Source organism: Giraffa tippelskirchi, chromosome 2 (genome assembly GCF_054371585.1).
Source record: "Giraffa tippelskirchi isolate mGirTip1 chromosome 2, T2T-mGirTip1v1.2.pri, whole genome shotgun sequence".
Classification (NCBI taxonomy): Eukaryota; Metazoa; Chordata; class Mammalia; order Artiodactyla; family Giraffidae; genus Giraffa; species Giraffa tippelskirchi.
The window spans coordinates 101,662,031-101,681,397 of record NC_137276.1 but is presented as its reverse complement, the minus strand read 5'-3'; the positions used below and the strand labels follow the sequence as shown (position 1 = coordinate 101,681,397).

The 19,367-nt window shown below is 40.0% G+C and overlaps 1 long non-coding RNA gene across 1 annotated transcript in view; it reads left to right on the top strand.

The window, feature by feature from the left end:
* LOC145539865 (uncharacterized) overlaps positions 1–19,367 on the top strand; it is a 25,877-nt gene extending 6,510 nt beyond the window's left edge. Inside the window, exons 2-5 of the long non-coding RNA XR_014078011.1 lie at positions 2,414–2,517; positions 14,624–14,857; positions 17,409–17,538; positions 18,877–19,367. This is a non-coding gene — a long non-coding RNA (uncharacterized LOC145539865). The remainder of the gene's footprint in view (positions 1–2,413; positions 2,518–14,623; positions 14,858–17,408; positions 17,539–18,876) is intronic.

The following is a 19,367-nucleotide window of genomic DNA, read 5'->3' as shown; positions in this document are numbered from 1 at the left end:
CTGGTATTCCCATCTCCTTAAGAATTTTCCACAGTTTATTGTGATCCACACAGTCAAAGACTTTGGCATAGTCAATAAAGCAGAAATAGATGTTTTTCTGGAACTCTCTTGCTTTTTTGATGATTCAGCGGATGTTGGCTATTTGATGTCTGGTTCCTCTGCCTTTTCTAAAACCAGCTTGAACATCTGGAAGTTCACGGTTCACGTATTGCTGAAGCCTGGCTTGGAGAATTTTGAGCATTACTTTACTAGCATGTGAGATGAGTGCAATTGTGTGGTAGTTCGAGCATTCTTTGACATTGCCTTTCTTTGGGACTGGAATGAAAACTGACCTTTTCTAGTCCTGTAGCCACTGCTGAGTTTTCCAAATTTGCTGGCATATCGAGTACAGCACTTTCACAGCATCACCTTTGAGGATTTGAAATAGCTCAACTGGAATTCCATCACCTCCACTAGCTTTGTTCGTAGTGGTGCTTTCTAAGGCCCATTTGACTTCACATTCCAGGATGTCTGGCTCTAGGTGAGTGATCACACCATTGTGATTATCTGGGTCATGAAGATCTTTTTTGTACAGTGTACAGTTCTTCTGTGTATTCTTGTCACCTCTTCTTAATATCTTCTGCTTCTGCTAGGTCCATACCATTTCTGTCCTTTATCGAGCCCATCTTTGCATGAAATTTTCCCTTGGTATCTCTAATTTTCTTCAAGAGATCTCTAGTCTTTCCCATTCTGTTGTTTTTCTCTGTTTCCCTGCACTGATCACTGAGGAAAGCTTTCTTATCTCTCCTTGCTATTCTTTGGAACTCTGCATTCAGATGAGACTATCTTTCCTTTTCTCCTTTGCTTTTCGCTTCTCTTCTTTTCCCAGCTATTTGTAAGGCCTCCTCAGACAGCCATTTTGCTTTCTTGCATTTCTTTTCCATGGGGATGGTCTCAATCCCTGTCTCCTGTACAATGTCACGAACCTCCGTCCATAGTTCATCAGGCACTCTGTCTATCAGATCTAGTCCCTTAAATCTATTTGTCACTTCCACTGTATAATCATAAGGGGTTTGATTTAGGTCATACCTGAATGGTCTAGTGGTTTTCCCTACTTTCTTCAATTTAAGCCTGAATTTGGCAACAAGAAGTTCATGATCTGAGCCACAGCCCCCTCCCGGTCTTGTTTTTGCTGACCTTATAAAGCTTCTCCATCTTTGGCTGCAAAGAATATAATCAATCTGGTTTCGGTGTTGACCATCTGGTGATGTCCATGTGTAGAGTCTTCTCTTGTGTTGTTGGAAGAGGGTATTTGCTATGACCAGTGCGTTCTCTTGGCAAAACTCTATTAGCCTTTGCCTTGCTTCATTCTGTACTCCAAGGCCAAATTTGTCTGTTACTCCAGGTGTTTCCTGACTTCCTACTTTTGCATTCCAGTCCCCTAAAATGAAAAGGACATCCTTTTTGGGTGTTAGTTCTAAAAGGTCTTGTAGGTCTTCATAGAACCGTTCAACTTCAGCTTCTTCAGCATTCCTGGTTGGGGAATAGACTTGGATTACTGTGATATTGAATGGTTTGCCTTGGAAAGGAACAGGGATCATTCTGTCATTTTTGAGATTGCATCCAAGTACTGCATTTCAGACTCTTTTGATGACCATGAAGGCTATTCCATTTCTTCTAAGGGATTCCTGCCCATAGTAGTAGATATAATGGTTATCTGAGTTAAATTCACCCCTTACAGTCCATCTTAGTTCGCTGATTCCTAGAATGTCGACGTTCACTCTTGCCATCTCCTGTTTGACCACTTCCAATTTGCCTTGATTCATGGACCTAACATTCCAGGTTCCTATGCAATATTGCTCTTTACAGCATCGGACTTTGCTTCTATCACCAGTCACATCCACAGCTGGGTATTGTTTTTGCTTTGGCTCCATCCCATCATTCTTTCTGGAGTTATTTCTCCACTGATCTCCAGTAGCATATTGGGCACTTACCGACCTGGGGAGTTCATCTTTCAGTGTCCTATCTTTTTGCCTTTTCATACTGTTCATGGGGTTCTCAAGGCAAGAACACTGAAGTGGTTTGCCATGCCCTTCTCCAGTGGACCACATTCTGTCAGACCTCTCCACCATGACCCATCCTCCTTGGGTGGCCCCACACGGCATGATCTTGTGTTTCTATTTCCATTTGGAGATAATACATATATATTTTACACATACATACAAACCTGCTAACCATAAGGAAGATTTTTAGATATTCAAACTATATAATTATCTTTTGCATTCCCAGCTTTCACTTTAATGATCTTTAATGAATGCACATGGAGTGAATTCATGGATCTTTAGAAGTGATATGCCTTCCGTGTTAATTTTAGGCTATGTAATGGTTACAGATGGATTCCTAATTTACACATCTCTTTTTTTTTTTTTTTCAGACAAGAGTTCCAGAGTCTACAAACTTAAGGAGATAGTTATATGCCAAACTCTGCCTTTGGATTTCATTTTGAATTTTACACTAAAACCACAACATATTAGAGCTGTAAGTGATCTTATAGATCCGTGACTGGAGTGTCTCAGTTTATAGCTTGGGATGCAAATAAGGCACCACTCAGGTGGGATCCTAAAGTTGAATGTGGGAGCCCTTGCTTGCCTCGTGAACGGGAAATACAGTGACCTTTCCTGAGAGCCCCTTCTTCTGACAGGCCAGGACTGGAAAACTCAGGCTGCAGGACTTTGCAGTTCCACAGAGGCTGGTGGCTCCAGAAGAAGCTGCTCGTGTAGACACTTTTTGGGTCACTGCTCTTCTTTAAGGGGCCAGAGAGAAGGCCCCAGCACTCAGGAGTAAATTCAACCAGAGGTAGGCTTTGGGCAAACCTGGCTTGGACTCCCATCATTCTAGTTCCTTACTTATGTGTCCACTTCTCCAGGACTCAAGCCTGCTCCCTGCTCCTGGGTTTGGTCCCAGTGTGCACTATACTTTGGAACTCCTTTATCATTGCAGAAGCTGAGCTGGTGGTCCTATCTTTTCTCCTTGTTGGTGCTTTTACCTAGGCTTCTCATGGCCCTTCTCTGTCTCTGGTACTAGTTCAGGGCAATCCCCAGTCCACCCTGACCAGTTTTAGTTCTTAAGACAAAGTGTGAGGGTCTTGATCCCCTTCCACCCTCACCCCCTAGGAGTGTCTTTGGCTCCTCCAAATGTAAATTTGGTTTCTCCCTAACAGTTGTTTTCATATTCCACTTATCAGTATTTTCTCTCTCTCTGTCTCTCTCACAGATATTAAATTACATTTTACCTATCTGTTCTATTGGAGATCATTTAAGTCTAGTCCCCTCATTTTAAAAGTGAGAAAACTGAGGCACAGAGAAATTACCCATGTCACAATAGACCAGAGACAAAAATTCTTGCCTTCTAAATCATAATTTGGGACTCTGTTATTTCCACTAAGATGTTTCCTTTTTGTGGGTTTTCTTGGTGAGTTTTGAAATCCTAGTCATTTTCTTTTTTTTTTTTATTATTTTTTTTAATCCTAGTCATTTTCTTTCTACAGTCTTGGTCATATTCCAAGCTGCTCAGCTGAAGTATGCCTAGACATGCTGGGTACCTTTTTATTCACCTTTTTATTCCCTTTCCACAGCTCCTCTCAACTCTCTTTTGAGTCAAACCTTTTTAAGGAGTTTCTGATTCTGTTCCTTTCTAAACATTTGTCACAAGATGGACAACTGAGGGAGTCAGCTAGAAAGCAGTTAGAGAGGCAAGAATTCTATGTAGAAAGCAATCCCAATCCACTCAATTTTGGTTGTTGATCCTGAGAGCTGGACTCCTATCCTGTGGTCTGGAGTGCTGGGTGTTCATCCATTCCTCAGGCTGACATGCAGACAGGTCATGGGTGGAGGTCCTTCTCCTGAGGAATTCGATTTTACAAAACCCAGAGTTTTGCTGAGTATTGGCAGAATATGAGGAGCTGACCTGTCTAATATTGGATCAGACTGCCAGGCAGCATTTGTCAGAATACCATTCTACAAAGACTTCAAAAACTTTCTGAAAAATACCTTTGAAAGAATCACGTTTCCATCATGATTTATCTTTATGCTTTAACATGCAGTGAAGACTTCCTAGGTGTGCATCCATAAATTTTACTAAAATGTCACAATTCCACTCTGTCATCCATGTTGGCTCATGGAAGCTCTCAGCCTTGTAACACACTGAATCAGCTGGGGTTTTTTTTAGAAATTTCCAGTAACCTAGCCACTACTCACATCAATTAAATCAGATCCTCTGAAGGCAGGACCTAGGTATCAGTACTTTAAAAAACTTTCTGGTGATTCTGTTGTGTAGTTTGGGTTGAGAACCACTGCCTAAAAACTGCTCCCTACAGGCAATAATTTGCCTAAAGTTCAAACTCTTAGCTTTGTGTGGGCAGAAACTGGTCTGTTTACTCTTCCTTATCCTGATACTTCTAATAACTCCTGGCCCATAGTTGGTACTTAATAAATATTTACTGATTGAATTCATGGTTATTTTGAACTTCATAAAGATGTATATAAAGAAATGATTTTCCTTTTGCCCAGGGATAATGTTATATATCTGCAGTCAGGGAGCTAGATCAAGGTTAGAGGCATGTAGTTACCCTGAATTCTTAAATTACAGGATCATGGAAGGTTTGGCCCTCAGGGAAAGCCCTGGCTGGCCAGAGCTGTGGGGACTCTCAGGGAGATCAGCACAGTGGCTATTTACCAGCTGAAATGAAAGTATTTTGCTATTTTAACCATAGGTCCTTCTGTACACATGTATAAGCAGGCCATGGTGATTTGGCTTTTCCTTCACCTGTTGTCAGGGATTTCTAGTCTCAGAGGCTGCCTGTGATCTGGTGTTGTCCTTTCTCTGAATTCACTTTCCATCATTCCCCAGTCTTCACCCTGCACTCCCACCACATTGGCCTTCCCAGTGTTTCTTCAGTTTAGTTCAGTTGCTCAGTCATGTCTGACTCTCTGTGAGAGAGACGGACAGCAGCACACCAGGCTTCCCTGTCCATCACCAATTCCTGGAGCTTGCACAAACTCAAGTCCATTGAGTCAGTGATGCCACCCAACCATCTCCTCCTCTGTCATCCCCTTCTCCTCCTGCCTTCAATCTTTTCCAGCATCAGGGTCTTTTCCAAGGAGTCAGCTCGTTGCATCAGGTGGCCAAAGTATTGAAGTTTCAGCTTCAACATCAGTCCTTCCAACGAATATTCAGGACTGATTTCCTTTAGAATTGACTAGTTGGATCTCCTTGCATTCCAAGGGACTCTCAAGAGTCTTCTCCAACACCATAGTTCAAAAGCATCAAATCTTTGGCACTCAGCTTTCTTTATAGTCCAACTCTCACATCCATACATGACTACCGGAAAAAGCATAGCTTTGACTAGCTAGACGTTTGTCTGCAAAGTAACGTCTCTGCTTTTTACTATGCTGTCTAGTTTGGTCATAGCTTTTCTTCCACGAAGCAAGAGTCTTTTAATTTTATGATTGCAGTCACTATCTGCAGTGATTATGGAACTCAAGAGAATAAAGTCTCTCACTGTTTCCATTGTTTCCTCATCTATTTGCCATGAAGTGATGGGACCGGATGCCATGGTCTTAGTTTTCTGAATGTTGAGTTTTAAGCCAATTTTGTCACTCTCCTCTTTCACATTCATCAAGAGGCTTTTAGTTCCCCTTTGCTTTCTTCCATAAGGGTGGTGTCATCTGAGTATTTGATGTTATTGATATTTCTGCCAGCAATCTTGATTCCAGCTTGTGCTTCGTCCAGCCTGGCATTTGCATGATATATTCTGCATATAAGTTAAATAAACAGGGTTACAATATATAGCTTTGACATATCCTTTCCCGATTTGGAACCAGTCTGTTGTTCCATGTCCGGTTCTAACTGTTGCTTCTTGACCTGCATACAGATTTCTCAGGAGGCAGGTCAGGTGGTCTAGTATTCCCATCTCTGTAAGAATTATCCACAGTTTGTTGCGATCCACACAGTTAAAGGCTTTGGCGTTGTCAAAAAACAGAAGTAGATGTTTTTCTGGAACTCTTGTTCTTTCTCAATGATCCAGTGGATGTTGACAATTTGATCTCTGGTTCCTCTGCCTTTTCTAAAACCAGCTTGAACATCTGAAAGTTCATGGTTCATGTACTGTTGAAGCCTGGCTTGGAGAATTTTGAGCATTTCTTTGCTAGCATGTGTGATGAGTGCAATTGTGCAGTAGTTTGAACATTCTTTGGCATTGCCTTTCTTTGGGATTGGAATGAAAACTGATCTTTTCCAGTCTTGTGGCCACTGCTGAGGTTTCCAAATTTCTGGCGTATTGAGTGCAGCACTTTAACAGGATCATCTTTTAGGATTTGAAATAGCTCAACTAGAATTCCATCACCTCCACTAGCATTGTTCCTAGTGTTGCTCCCTAAGGCCCACTTAACTTCTCAGTCCAGGATGTCTGATTCTAGGTGAGTGATCCCACCATCATGGTTATTTGGGTCAGGAAGGTCTTTTTTTGTATTTTTTTTCTGTGTATTCTTGCCACCTCTTTTTAATATCTTCTGATTCCGTTGGTCCATACCTCTTTTGTCCTTTATTATGCCCATCTTTGCATAAAATGTTCCCTTGGTATCTCTGATTTTTATTTGAAGAGATCTCTAGTCTTTCCCATTCTCTTGTTTTCCTCTATTTCTTTGCACTGATCACTGAGGAAGGCTTTCTTATCTCTCCTTGATATCTTTGGAACTCTGCATTCAGATGGGTATATCGTTCCTTTCCTCCTTTGCCTTTTGCTTCTCTTCTTTTCCTAGCTATTTATAAGGCCTCCTGAGATAACCATTTTGCCTTTTTGTGTTTCTTTTTTAGGGGCATGGTCTTGATCCCTGCCTCCTGTACAATGTCACGAACCTCCGTCTATAGTTTGTCAGGTACTCTGTCTATCAGATCTAATCCCTTGAATCTATTTGTCACTTCCACTGTATAATCATAAGGGATTTGATTTAGGTCATACCTGAATGGTCTAGTGATTTTCCCTACTTTCTTCAATTTAAGCCTGAATTTTGCAATGAAGAGTTCACGATCTGAGCTACAGTCAGCTGTTGGTCTTGTTTTTGATGACTGTATAGAGTTTCATCATCTTCAGCTTCAAAGAATATAATTAATCTGATTTCTTTATTGACCATCTGGTGATGTCCATGTGTAGAGTCTTCTCTTGTGTTGTTGGAAGAGGGTGTTTGCTATGACCAGTGAGTTCTCTTGGCAAAACTCTATTAGCTTTTCCCCTTCTTCATTTTGTACTCCAAGGCCAAATTTTCCTGTTACTGCAGGTATCTCATGACTTCTGCTTTTGCATTCCAGTCCCTTATAATGAAAAGGACATCTTTTTTGAGTGTTAGTTCTAGAAGGTATTGTAGGTCTTCATAGAACTGTTCAACTTCATCTTCCTCAGCATTACTGGGTGGGGCATAGACTCGGATTACTGTGATGTTGAATGATTTGCCTTGGAAACAAATAGAGATCATTCTGTCATTTTTGAGATTGCACGCAAGTACTGCATTTCAGGCTCTTTTGTTGAATATGAGGGCTACTCCATCTCTTCTAAGGGATTCCTGCCCACAGTAGTAGATATAATGGTCATTTGAGTTAAATTCACCCATTCCAGTCCATTTTAGTTCACTGATTCCTAAAATGTCGATGTTCACTCTTGCCATCTCCTGTTTGACCACTTCCAATTTACTTTAATTCATGGACATAACATTGTAGGTTCCTTTGCAATATTGCTCTTTACAACATTGGACTTTACTTCCATCACCAGTCACATCCACAACTGGGCGTTGTTTTTGCTTTGGCTCTATCTCTTCATTCTTTCTGGAGTTATTTGTTCACTCTTCTCCAGTAACATATTGGGCATCTACCGACCTGGGGAGTTCATCTTTTTGCCTTTTCTTAGTGTTCGTGGGGTTCTCATAGCAAGAATACTGAAGTGGTTTGCTATTCCCTTCTCCAGTCACCACATTTTGTCAGAACTCTCCACCATGACCTGTCCGTCTTGGGTGGCCCTACATGACATGGCTCATAGTTTCATTGTGTCAGATGAGGCTGTGGTCCATGGGGCCAGTTTGGTTACTTTTCTGTGATTGTGGTTTCATTTGGTCTCTCCTCTGATGGATAAGGATAAGAGGCTTATGGAAGTTTCCTGATGGGAGAGACTGACTGTGGGGGAAACTGGGTCTTGTTCTGATGGGTGAGTATTATATGAATATAATAAGCCCTCTCAATTAATTTTAGAATTTTTTGAAGGGTATATTACAAATAAATTAATAAAATGACTGCTACATTTGACATGTTTTACCTATCCCTCCTGCTCATGACAGTCAAACTTGTCTTTTTTTTTTTATTAAATTAGTTTATTTATCTATTTTTTAACTTTACAATATTGTATTGGTTTTGCCATACATTGACATGAGTCCACCATGGGTGTACATGTGTTCCCCTTCCAGAACCCCTTTCCCACCTCCCTCCCCATCCCATCCCTCCGGGTCATCCCGGTGCACCAGCCTCGAGCACCCTGTATCATGCATCGAACCTGGACTTAAAATACAGCTCTGATCTCAAAGTTTTTTGATGGCTACTTATCACCACAAGACAAGTTCCATAGCATGGCATCCAATGCCTTTTTGTATTTGACTCCACGTCTTTTCTGTAGTATCTTTCCGTGCACTTCTTTCTGCCTTTGTCACACATTTGCCCTGTGTCTGTTATTGCCAGTAATGCCTCCACATTATTACTCCACAGATCATGCATCTTTCAAAATCTAGCTCAAATGCTGCCTCTTCCATGATGCTAGTGGCAATATTTCCCATTGACATTGATCTCTATTACCTCTTTGCTTCTGTCATATCTATGATGCCATCTTCTAGGATATTTAGTGACAAATGTATTTAGATAATGTTTTCCTCAACTGTGTATCCCTACATTGGCTCACATAGGAGTGGCTGATAGGAGCTCATAAATCAAAGTCTCCATGATGGAAAATATTACTGAACAATCACAGCATGATTTTCCACTAAATGCACTTCAAGGCACCCCAGGACATTATTTCTTTATTAAGTTATTATTAATAACTTCTCCAAGCAGTTATTAGCAGTTGATTAAATGAAATCTGCACTCCATCTTCAGCTAAATTTATGACCTTCTTCATAACAAAAGCTTAATGCTTTAGTTAGTTGAAGGGAATTTCACCACAGAGACTCCACAGGTGGTTTCCACTAAGGACCAAATTCATTTGGGATAGGATAGAAAGTTAGAGGATTATAGTGGATTATAATGTTATAGCATTACAGTATGTTCGAGGAGCTGGCCACAAGGAAGAAATCTATTAGCAACAGCAATAAGCTGTTATTGAAGAGAAGCTAGGCTGTCAGACCAATTTTATTTTCTTCTCAAGAAGCCCACCAGGAGACTTTGTTATTTTCTTGGTTTAGAATCCAAGATCAGATAAAGGACTACATCAGTTGTGTGAAAGGCCATGCTCTGGGAATCTCGTGGGCCAGGGTTAGGAGTGAGAGTGTTTCCCAATGTCACAATCCATTTCATTGCTGTGAGGCAAACCTTCATCAGACATGGCTATACATTTCACCCCTGGGAACAGCAGGTATCTGCAACACATTGAACTCTTTAAGCCATACAGACTGACTAATGTTCACAAGTCAGTTTGGGAAATTACAGAGCCATCAGGGGTTTGTGTGAAGACAAGGTTAATCTCAAAGTCTTGTCTATTTCTTTGAATGCATTCTAAGGCTATACTGTCCAATATGATGGCTGCTAGCCACACTTGGTTATTTAAATTTAAATTAATTAAACTTAAAATTAAAGCTTCAGTTCCTCAGTCACACTAGCTATGTTTTAAGTGCTCAACTAGCAACACGTGACTTGTGACTGCCACACTGGACAGAACAGAGAGCACTTCCATCACAACAGAAAATTCTAGTTGATAACACTGTGTTAACACCTCCTGAAACAAACCTGAACTCCTCTGCACTGTACTCAGTTTTTGCAAAATTTTTGCTTGCATGCACCAGTTACATTCTTTAGTATTGCCATTATTTATATCATGTAACTATTTTATTCATGTTTCTTTCACCGAAATAAATGCTTGTCTCTTCCGAGGCCTTTCTGTTTAATGTCTTATTTGAGAGAAATATCAAGGAAGTTTTATCCCCTATAATTAGAGGCCTGTGCGGTAAGCCAGATTCTATTATTTATCTTCTGTTGTTTTCTTTATGGTGGTTAATATCTTCCCTGCTTCCTCTGAATTCTTTTTTGTGACTTACTAAGTTGGCTATGTCCTACATGGTGTTTGAATTTAAATTACCTACCATTTTGCCTTTCTAAGGAAGGTGTAGTGAATTCAGTCATTAAAGGAAGGTACTTTTGGGAAATAATGTGACATAAGGCTCCTATCTATTCTGTGACATTTTTATTCTTGCATCTTCTCCCATGTTAAATCAAAGCTATTGTATATAAGGAGGTGTGTTAAAAATAGGCCACAGTACAATGTGGCTAAAGCTTCCACATTAGTTTTAAATGATATTCATTTAAATAATTTTAATCTTGGTTATGGTGGCTATTCAATATAATGCTTATTCTTTGTTGCAATTCAAAGTCATATGCTTATTTTATTCCTATGATGATAAGATTAAATGTTTTTTTTCCTTAATTTTAAGTAAGGTGAAATATGAATAAACAGAATTAAGATGTATTGTAGTATGAGACAAAATCTAACCATTCCAGTCCCTAAGACTCACAAATTATTTATTTTCCTCACAATTTCCTACTAAGACACCTTTTTGAATAAGGTCTGGACTGGCTGCTTAGTATTCATATATTCTCTTTATCCACATGATGCTGAGGCTAAAGACTTGGTATTTATGTGGGGAAAATGAACCCAGACTTCCCTTTTCCAGCTTCATTGTTGTCACGACAAGCCATCTTAAGAGACCGCTTTAGTGGGGGGTTAATTACATCCCACTAGGGTTTGAATCCTAGCTCTACCCCTCCTGACCGTGTGGACCACAAAAATTACTCTATATTGTTTACTTAAGCTTCTTTATCTTGGAGAGAGTTTGATTTCTGAACCGACATCATTGGATTTTCCCAAGGTTTAACAGAAGTCCTTAAAATAGTGCCTTTATTTTCCATTCAGGTTCCAAGCCTAAAAAACCCTTTAATTTTCTATGATAAAAACTTTAAAAATTGCTATGGTTTGAATGATTTTGTACTCTCCCTCAAATACATAGAGCCCTTTATGAATGAGATTAATGACATTATAAAAGAGACTCCAGAGAGAGCTCCTTTGCCCCTTCTACTACTTGAAGACATAGCCAGAAATTTGGTGCCCATAAGGGGACCTTCACCAGAACCCTACTGTGCTAGCACTGTGGCCTTCTGCTTCCAGAACTGTGATAAATAAATTTCAGTAGTTTAAAGCTAGTCTTCCCAGGTAATTCTAGGGGTAAAGAACCCGTCTGCCAATGCAAGAGACATGAGACATAGGTTTGATGCCTGGGTTGGGAATATCCTCTGGGGGAGGAAATGGCTACCCACTCCAATATTTTTGACTGGAGAATTCCATGGACAGAGGAGCCTGGCAGGGTACAGTCCATGGGGTCACAACGAGTTGGACGCAACTAATGTTTTTACTTTTTTCTTTTATAAGCTACCAGCCTTAAAGCAGCTGGTACAGACTAAAACAACAATTTATGTCCAATGAGATGCACAGATCATTTTTTTTTTTTTTATAAATTTATTTATTTTAGTTGAGGGCTAATTACTTTACAATATTGTAATAGTTTTTGCCATACATTGACATGAATCAGCCATGGGTTTACATGTGTTCCCCTTCCTGGACCCCCCACCCACCTCCCTCCCCATCCCATCCCTCTGGGTCATCCCATTGCCCTGGCCCTGAGCCCTTGTCTCATGCATCGAACATGGAATGGTGTTCTGTTTCACATATGATAATATACATGTTTCAATGCTATTCTCCCAGAACGTCCCACCCTCACCTTCTCCCTCAGAGTCCATAAAATTGTTCTATGCATCTGTGTCTCTTATTCTGTCTTGCATATAGGGTTATCGTTACCATCTTTCAGATTCCATATATATGCATTAGTATACTGTATTGTTGTTTTTCTTTCTGGCTTACTTCACTCTGTATAATGGGCTCCAGTTTCATCCATCTCAGTAGAACCGATTCAAATGTATTTTTTTTAATGGCTGAGTAATATTCCATTGTATATATGTACCACAGCTTCCTTATCCATTCATCTGCTGATGGACATCTAGGTTGCTTCCATGTCCTGGCTATTGTAAACAGTGCTGCGATGAACATTGGGGTACACGGAGATGCACAGATCTTAAGTATTAAGTTTGATGAGTTTTGACAAATGTATTTACCATATAACTCATTATTAAGGTGTAAGAGATTTCTATCTCCTTGTTAAGTTTCCATAGTGGAAGTGAAAGTCACTCAGTTGTGTCCAACTCTTTGTGACCCCATGGACTATACAGTCTATGGAATTCTCCAGGCCCAGAATACTGGAGTGGGTAGCCTTTCCCTTTTACAGGGGATCTCCCCAATCCAGGGATCGAACCCAGGTCTCCTGCATTGCAGACATATCCTTTACCAGCTGAGCCACAGGAAGCCCATAGCCCCTTCTCAATTAATCCCTGCCCCTGCCCCAACACACACAAGGTAATCACTATTTTGATTTTATCACCATAGCTTATTTTTGTCTGCTCTAGAATTTCATCTTAATAGAATCATAGAGTATGTATTCTTTTGTATCAGACTTTTCTCATTTTCTATGAATTTTAATTAGATGTTTCATCTTCCTCTGTTATATCCTTTTCATCCACATTTTATGTGGACCAACTGTCTTTAATACATTTAAGAATCACTGGTGGAGAAACTTAATTTTTAAAGTCCAAGAGTATGACTTGGTGTTTTAAGTTACTTAAACTCTGTTTAAGTTACTGTTTAAGTTACTTAAACTCTCTGAACCTCACTTATCACTTTAATGTGATTTTTGTAATATTAATACTTACCTTCCATGAATTTTCATTAGGATAAAATAAAATAATGTATGTAGATTACCCACCACTTGTGGGTATTAAAAAGTTGCCCAATTCCCTCCCCTTTTAGATCAGTAAGTCTCATATAAGTAACCAACCAGTCATTTTGGCCTTTTCTGTGACTAATCAGGTACCCATCAATTACACTGAATATGTGACTCTGCTTTAATTACTAAGTAGGCTCAAATCTAAGAACCCTGTATGGAACAAATGACTGGTTCAGGATTGAGAAAGGAGGACAACAAGGCTGTTTATTGTCACTCTGTTTATTTAACTTATATGCAGAGCACATCATGAGAAATGCCAGGTTGGATGAGTGACAAGCTGGTATCAAGATTGCTGGGAGAAACATTAACAACCTCAGACACGCGAATGATCCTACCCTAACAGCAGAAAGTAAAGAAAAACTAGAGAATCTTCTGATGAGGGCGAAGGAGGAGATTGAAAAAGCCAGTTTAGAACTAAATATTAAAAAAAACTAAGATCATGGCATCTGGCCCCCATTGCTTAATGACAAATAGAAGGGGAAAAGGTGGAAGAAATGGCAGATTTCCTCTTTATAGCCTCTAACATTCACTGCAGATGGTGACTACGGTCTTGAAATTAAAAGATGATTGCTTCTTGGTTGGACAGCTATAACAAACCTAGACAGTGTGTTAAAAAGCAAAGACATCACTTTGCTGACAAAGGTCCATATAGTCAAGGCTATGATCTTTCCAGTAATCACCTATGGTCGTGAGAGTTGGACCATAAGGAAGGCAGAGCATCAAAGAATTGATGCTTTAAAACTCTGATGCTGGAGAAGACTCTTAAGAGTCCCTTGGACAGCAAGGAGATCAAATAAGTCATAAAGGAAAGTCATAAAGGAAATCAACCCTGAATTATCTTTGGAAGGACTGATGCTGATTTGGTCACCTGACGTGAACAGCGGACTCATTGGAAAAGACCCTGATGCTGGGAAAGATTGAAGGCAGAAGAAGAGGGTGGCAGGATGAGATGGCTGGATAGCATCACCAATGAAATGGACATGGACCTGGGCAAACTCTGGGAGACAGTGAGGAACAGGGAGGCCTGGCGTGCTGTAGTCCATGGGGTCGTGAAGAGTCAGACACAACTTAGTGACTCAACAACAACAGGCTCAAATCAAGGTGGTTTTCTTACATAATTACAGCTTTTATTTTTATTTGCCCATTTATAATTTACAGATTGGGCTTCCCTCATGGCTCAGACAGTAAAGAATCTGTTTACAATGCAGGAGATCTGGGTTCAATCCCTGGGTTGGGAAGATCTCTTGGAGAAGGGAATGGCTACCCACTCCAGTGTTCTTGTCTGGAGAATTCCATGGACAGAGGAGCCTAACAGGCTACAGTCCACAAGGTCACAAAGAGTTGGACATGACTGAGTGACTAACACAACAACAATCATTGTTTCCATGTACTAACTCATTTAATCTTTATTACACCAGTTATGAAAAATAACTGCTATTGTTTTTATTTTACAGATGAGGAACCCAAGACTCAGTGTGATTAAGTAACTTGTCCAGAATCATCCAAACACTTCATGGATTTTAACACCAGACCTCTGGGTAATAAAGCTTCCACTTTTCATAGAGCAAAGCTGTGTCCCCTGGGGTGAAGACAAGAGTGACCCAAGATCCTCAAGTCTTGCAGCCATCACATTGCACTCAGGAGAATTTTCAGAGCACCCTGGGGACCCAGGAACTGTCCAGGCAGATGTGAGCATTATTCAGAGCTTTCCATGTGCCTTCTGCCTTCAACACAGGTGGTGCTTGGCTGTGAATTGACTATGGTCCAGTTGTTCCTTTGTTTGTTCATTCATCAACAGGTGTACGTTATTCTTGCCATTTATGTGACTATTATATGCCAGAAACTACTCTGGGCACTGGAAATTCAGTCATATGCAAAATAGACTAAAAAGAAAATTTGCTCGAATGGAAATTGCATTCTAAATGGGGAAGATAGGCAGTAAGTGAATGAACAAACATATCTGTTTATTTAATTACTTTAATGTTGGGGTGTAATAAGTTCTTTGAAGAAAAAAAAAATAGGGAAGAGAAACCTGGAAGGCATGGTATTTTTTTTTTTTTAAATAGGATGGTGAGGGAAGGCCTTGCTGATAAGGTGAATGAGGTGGGGAATGAGCCACATAGATATGGGGTGGGGTTGAGGTTTGAGGTGCTCCTAAAAGCACCAAGGTAGGAGAGTGCTTGGTGTCTTCTAGGCACAGTCAGGAGCCTGGTGAGCCTGGAGCAGACTGAACCAGAGGGACAGAGCAAGAGAAGAGTAACAGGGGCCAATCGTGATGGGCCTTATTTGACATTTTAAGGATTTGAGCTTTTATTCTGAATGAGATGCAAAACCATTAGAGGAGTCCAAGCTGAGGAAGCACATGATCTGACTTACATTCTTAGAGGGTCATTCTGGTTCCTGGGGTGAGAACACAGCATAGGAAGGAAAGGATGAAGGCAGGGAGACCAGTTAGGAGGTGATGGCAACAATCTAGATGAGAGTTGATGTTGAAGGTCATGAGACTGGTTAGATTCTGGATATGATCTGAGGCTAGAGCCATCAAAATTTGATGATAGGAGGGATGTTGTTTGTGAAAGCGAGGTTAAAGTGATGCCATGGTTTTTGTCCTGAGTTGTTGGAAGGGTAGAATTTCTATCACTTAAGAGAGAGGCGCAGGTTTGGGGAGGGACATCAGGAGTCTGTGGAGAAGTTGAACTAGAGATGAGTGTTAGATATCAGGGGGAGACGCTGGGAAGCAGAAGGATGTGTGAGTCTTGAGTGTAAGGACAAGGTCTGGGCTGGATACACAAATTTTGGACTTATGAGAAAAGAGGAAAGATTCAAAGCTAGAGGCTAGATGAATACCTGAATGGTGTGGGAGTGTAGACAAAAAAAAGAAGTTCAATTTGAGTTTCCTTGTAACTGATGAAAAAGTTAGTTAAAATGAAAACTGTCTCTCAATTACAGAAAGGTTATTGGAAAGGTTTTACCCCTTATTACTATTTAATATTTCCATGACATTTCTCATTTTTTCCTCACCCACTCTTTTTCCTTACTAACGAGGTTCTTACTAATTTTATCATTATAGCAACCAGCCCTGCAGGCCACTTGTTCTGGCTCCCTCTCAGATTAATGGGCACTGAAGTTACTACTGGTTTCTTTTTGAAACTGCTGTCTTCTCTTTTGACTTTAGAAATTAAAGGAAGCCAAGGAGACACTAAAATAAATACTATATATTCTATGGGCTCAAGGGCCTTATCAATGTGAAAAACAGAGTTTTAGTTTGAAAAACATTCCCTCTTCCCATGAGAAATAAAGATAAGAAACATTCCAACTGTTTTGTTTTAATTCCTGACCTTGAAAATTGCCTTCATTTTATAAATGGAGAAACAAAACCCTATTTTATTGAAATGTGGATGGGTAGAAATAATCCTTTCACTACTCGAGATGTTATCATGTAATTTTTATATTGTTTGTGAAAGTCACTCTGAGAGTAAAGATGAAACGAGATAAAATATCAGGAAAGATTTTGTTCCAGTTACTATGGCTGCATAACAAATTACCCAAAATTGAGTGGAATAAAATAGACATTTATTATGCTCTCAAATTCTGTGGTTAACAAATTTGGACAGGACACAGCAGGGCTGGCTTCTTACTTCATGCTGCCTGGGGCATATCAGGTACAAGACATGAAGATGGGAGCAGGAATCGTCAAAGGTTCATGCACTCAACTAGCAGTTGGTACTAGCTGCCTCTACATTTTCGTTTCTCCATGTGATCTCTCTGCATGAACTAATTTGGCCTTATTTGCAGCATGGTGGCTGGGTTCTGAGGCTGAGTGTCCTGAAATAGAGAGGCAGGTGGATGCTGTCTCTTTTGTCTGGCTTAACCTCAGAAACTTCTTTTGGTCTGTTGGTAGGGGCAGTCTCAAGCTTGCCGAGTTTCAGTGGAAGGAATAGAGGTTCTCAGTAGGGGGAGTGTCAATCACATTGTAAGAGGAGCATATGGAATGGGATATATAAATTGTTGCATCCATCTTTGGGAAAATACAATCTGCCAAAGATTTAGTGACTATCAGGAACATAAGCTATTAGATTCAAAGAGTTATGGAGGAGGGAAGTAGAGAAGAGATAAACACCTTTATGAAGAGATTAGAGGTTAACCTAAGAACTTTGACATAAGAGTTTAGAGGTTGACATAAATTCCATCAATAATTTGAGGAATGTTTCATTCCTTTTTTTCCTTTCTATTTTGCAGGCTGAAAATGTTGCTTCAGGAGAAGGTCTGTTTACATCTGTATCTCAGGTTTACAGTCTCATTAGGGCAACATTTGTACAGTTTGCTGGATGACAAGCTTCTCAGTAGGGCACAGGGAAGTGACATAACGGTAAGATGCAAACAATTACTGAAGGCCCTTGGGAGTTTGCAGGCAGCACCCATATGAGAAATGAGAGAAACTTTCCTATGAGGCTGCTCCACTCCCTGACAAAAGACCAGTGAATTCCCTGACCCACTCTGTTCTTAACTTCCACCAATTTCCCTACAGACATATGCAAAAAGAATTAGGCTAAATGATACCCTTTACCTTTGTAGTTTTAGATCTGGGAGAAGTCAGCACCATGAACCAATTTTTAGTAGAAATTGTTGTCTTGGTTCAGGTTAGAGGATAGAGTAGAAAGGTTTATAACCTCTAGATAAAGATGGAGAGGGAAATGACATAAATCACTGGTGTTGTGGAAGCTCATGGTAAAGAAAATGCAAATATGTGGGCAAATTTGGGGAGTTATTTGAAATGATTTCAGATTTTCAAGCAGTGCATATGCTAGGGGGACAAGCATCAGGGTGATGTTTTCTGACTTTGCCCATATACTATCAAATCAGAGGAAATTCTAGGTTTCACATCAGCCCTCATGAGTAAGGTGACACAAAGCAAGAAGAAAGCTTTTTAAAAACTAAAAAGCAGCTAGGTCATAAAATACTAGAATTGATCTCCAATCTTAATGCAGCTTAAATGGACCAGATTTTTGCAGTTTTCAAAGTACCAGACAGCTGAGACTGAACTTTATTGATTGGTTCTATTTTAATCAGCCCTTGACTGTTGGAACCTTGGGATGCTGAACTATCAAATCCTACAAATGTTGGGGTTTAGCTGCATGGGTGCTGCAGAAGCAGAGGCATCCATGGGAAGAGTGGGTGCTGTGAGAGCATTGCAGGGTCCAAGTGGACTTGGTAAGGACCAGGACGTGTTTGGATATCAAGGGAAAATGAGGGAAAAAAGAAAAGAGTTTCCCTAGAAATGGATAATTTCATGCAGGCACTCTGGAAAGGATTTGGAAGTAAAATAGCAGCGGGAGAGTGGGTTAAGGGTGAAGAAGCCCAGGCCAGTTCTGAGATAAATTTGAGAAAGAAAAGATGACCTGGGTGGATGAGGTACTTACATTTTTAATTCTGGGTGGTAACATGAAATTTGGGTAATTTAATCTTTTTAAAAAGTAATTTATGTATTAGGGTAAAACTCTATGTGGTAGAGACTTCATTAGCATTAGCTCACCTTCTCCTGTTTGCTTCTCTTCCTGGCCCATGGAGATTACCCTTGTTCGTCTGTCTTCTATCTGGATGGGGCCGTGTAACTAGTCTGACCTGTGGGCTGTGGGCAGAAGTAATATGTGAACCAAAGTATCTAATTACTGCTATAAGACCCTCCACTTCTCTCTTCTTCTGCCAGATGAACCTGAAATATTCCAAATGATGGAAGCATCACTCTTTTGGATTCTGGAGTGAGGCTGACATGGACTAGAGACTCCCCAACCATAGCCCCATTGATGGAAATGGACATGCTGCATGAGCAAGAAATAATTGTGTTAAATTACTGGAGTTTGGGGGTTATTGCCTCAGCATAGTCTAATCTATCATTAATGACACAAATCAGATGTGAAAATACTGTAGTATTATTTCCTATAATTTATTTCATTTTTTATGTCAAGTCTACATCTTATTGGAGGTTGACAAGGGGAGTTAAGTGTGTCAATTAATTATAATAGTCTCATTTTTAGAAAAAAAATATATTACTGAATTGGCCAAAAGATTCACTTGATTTTTTTATATAAGATGTCTCCGTAGCTCTTAGCTTTCTTTAATGTCATTGAAGACAATTTTGTTAGATTGTATTGTGACAGCTGTCATATCAGCATGCATTAAAATTTTTTTTAATAAAAA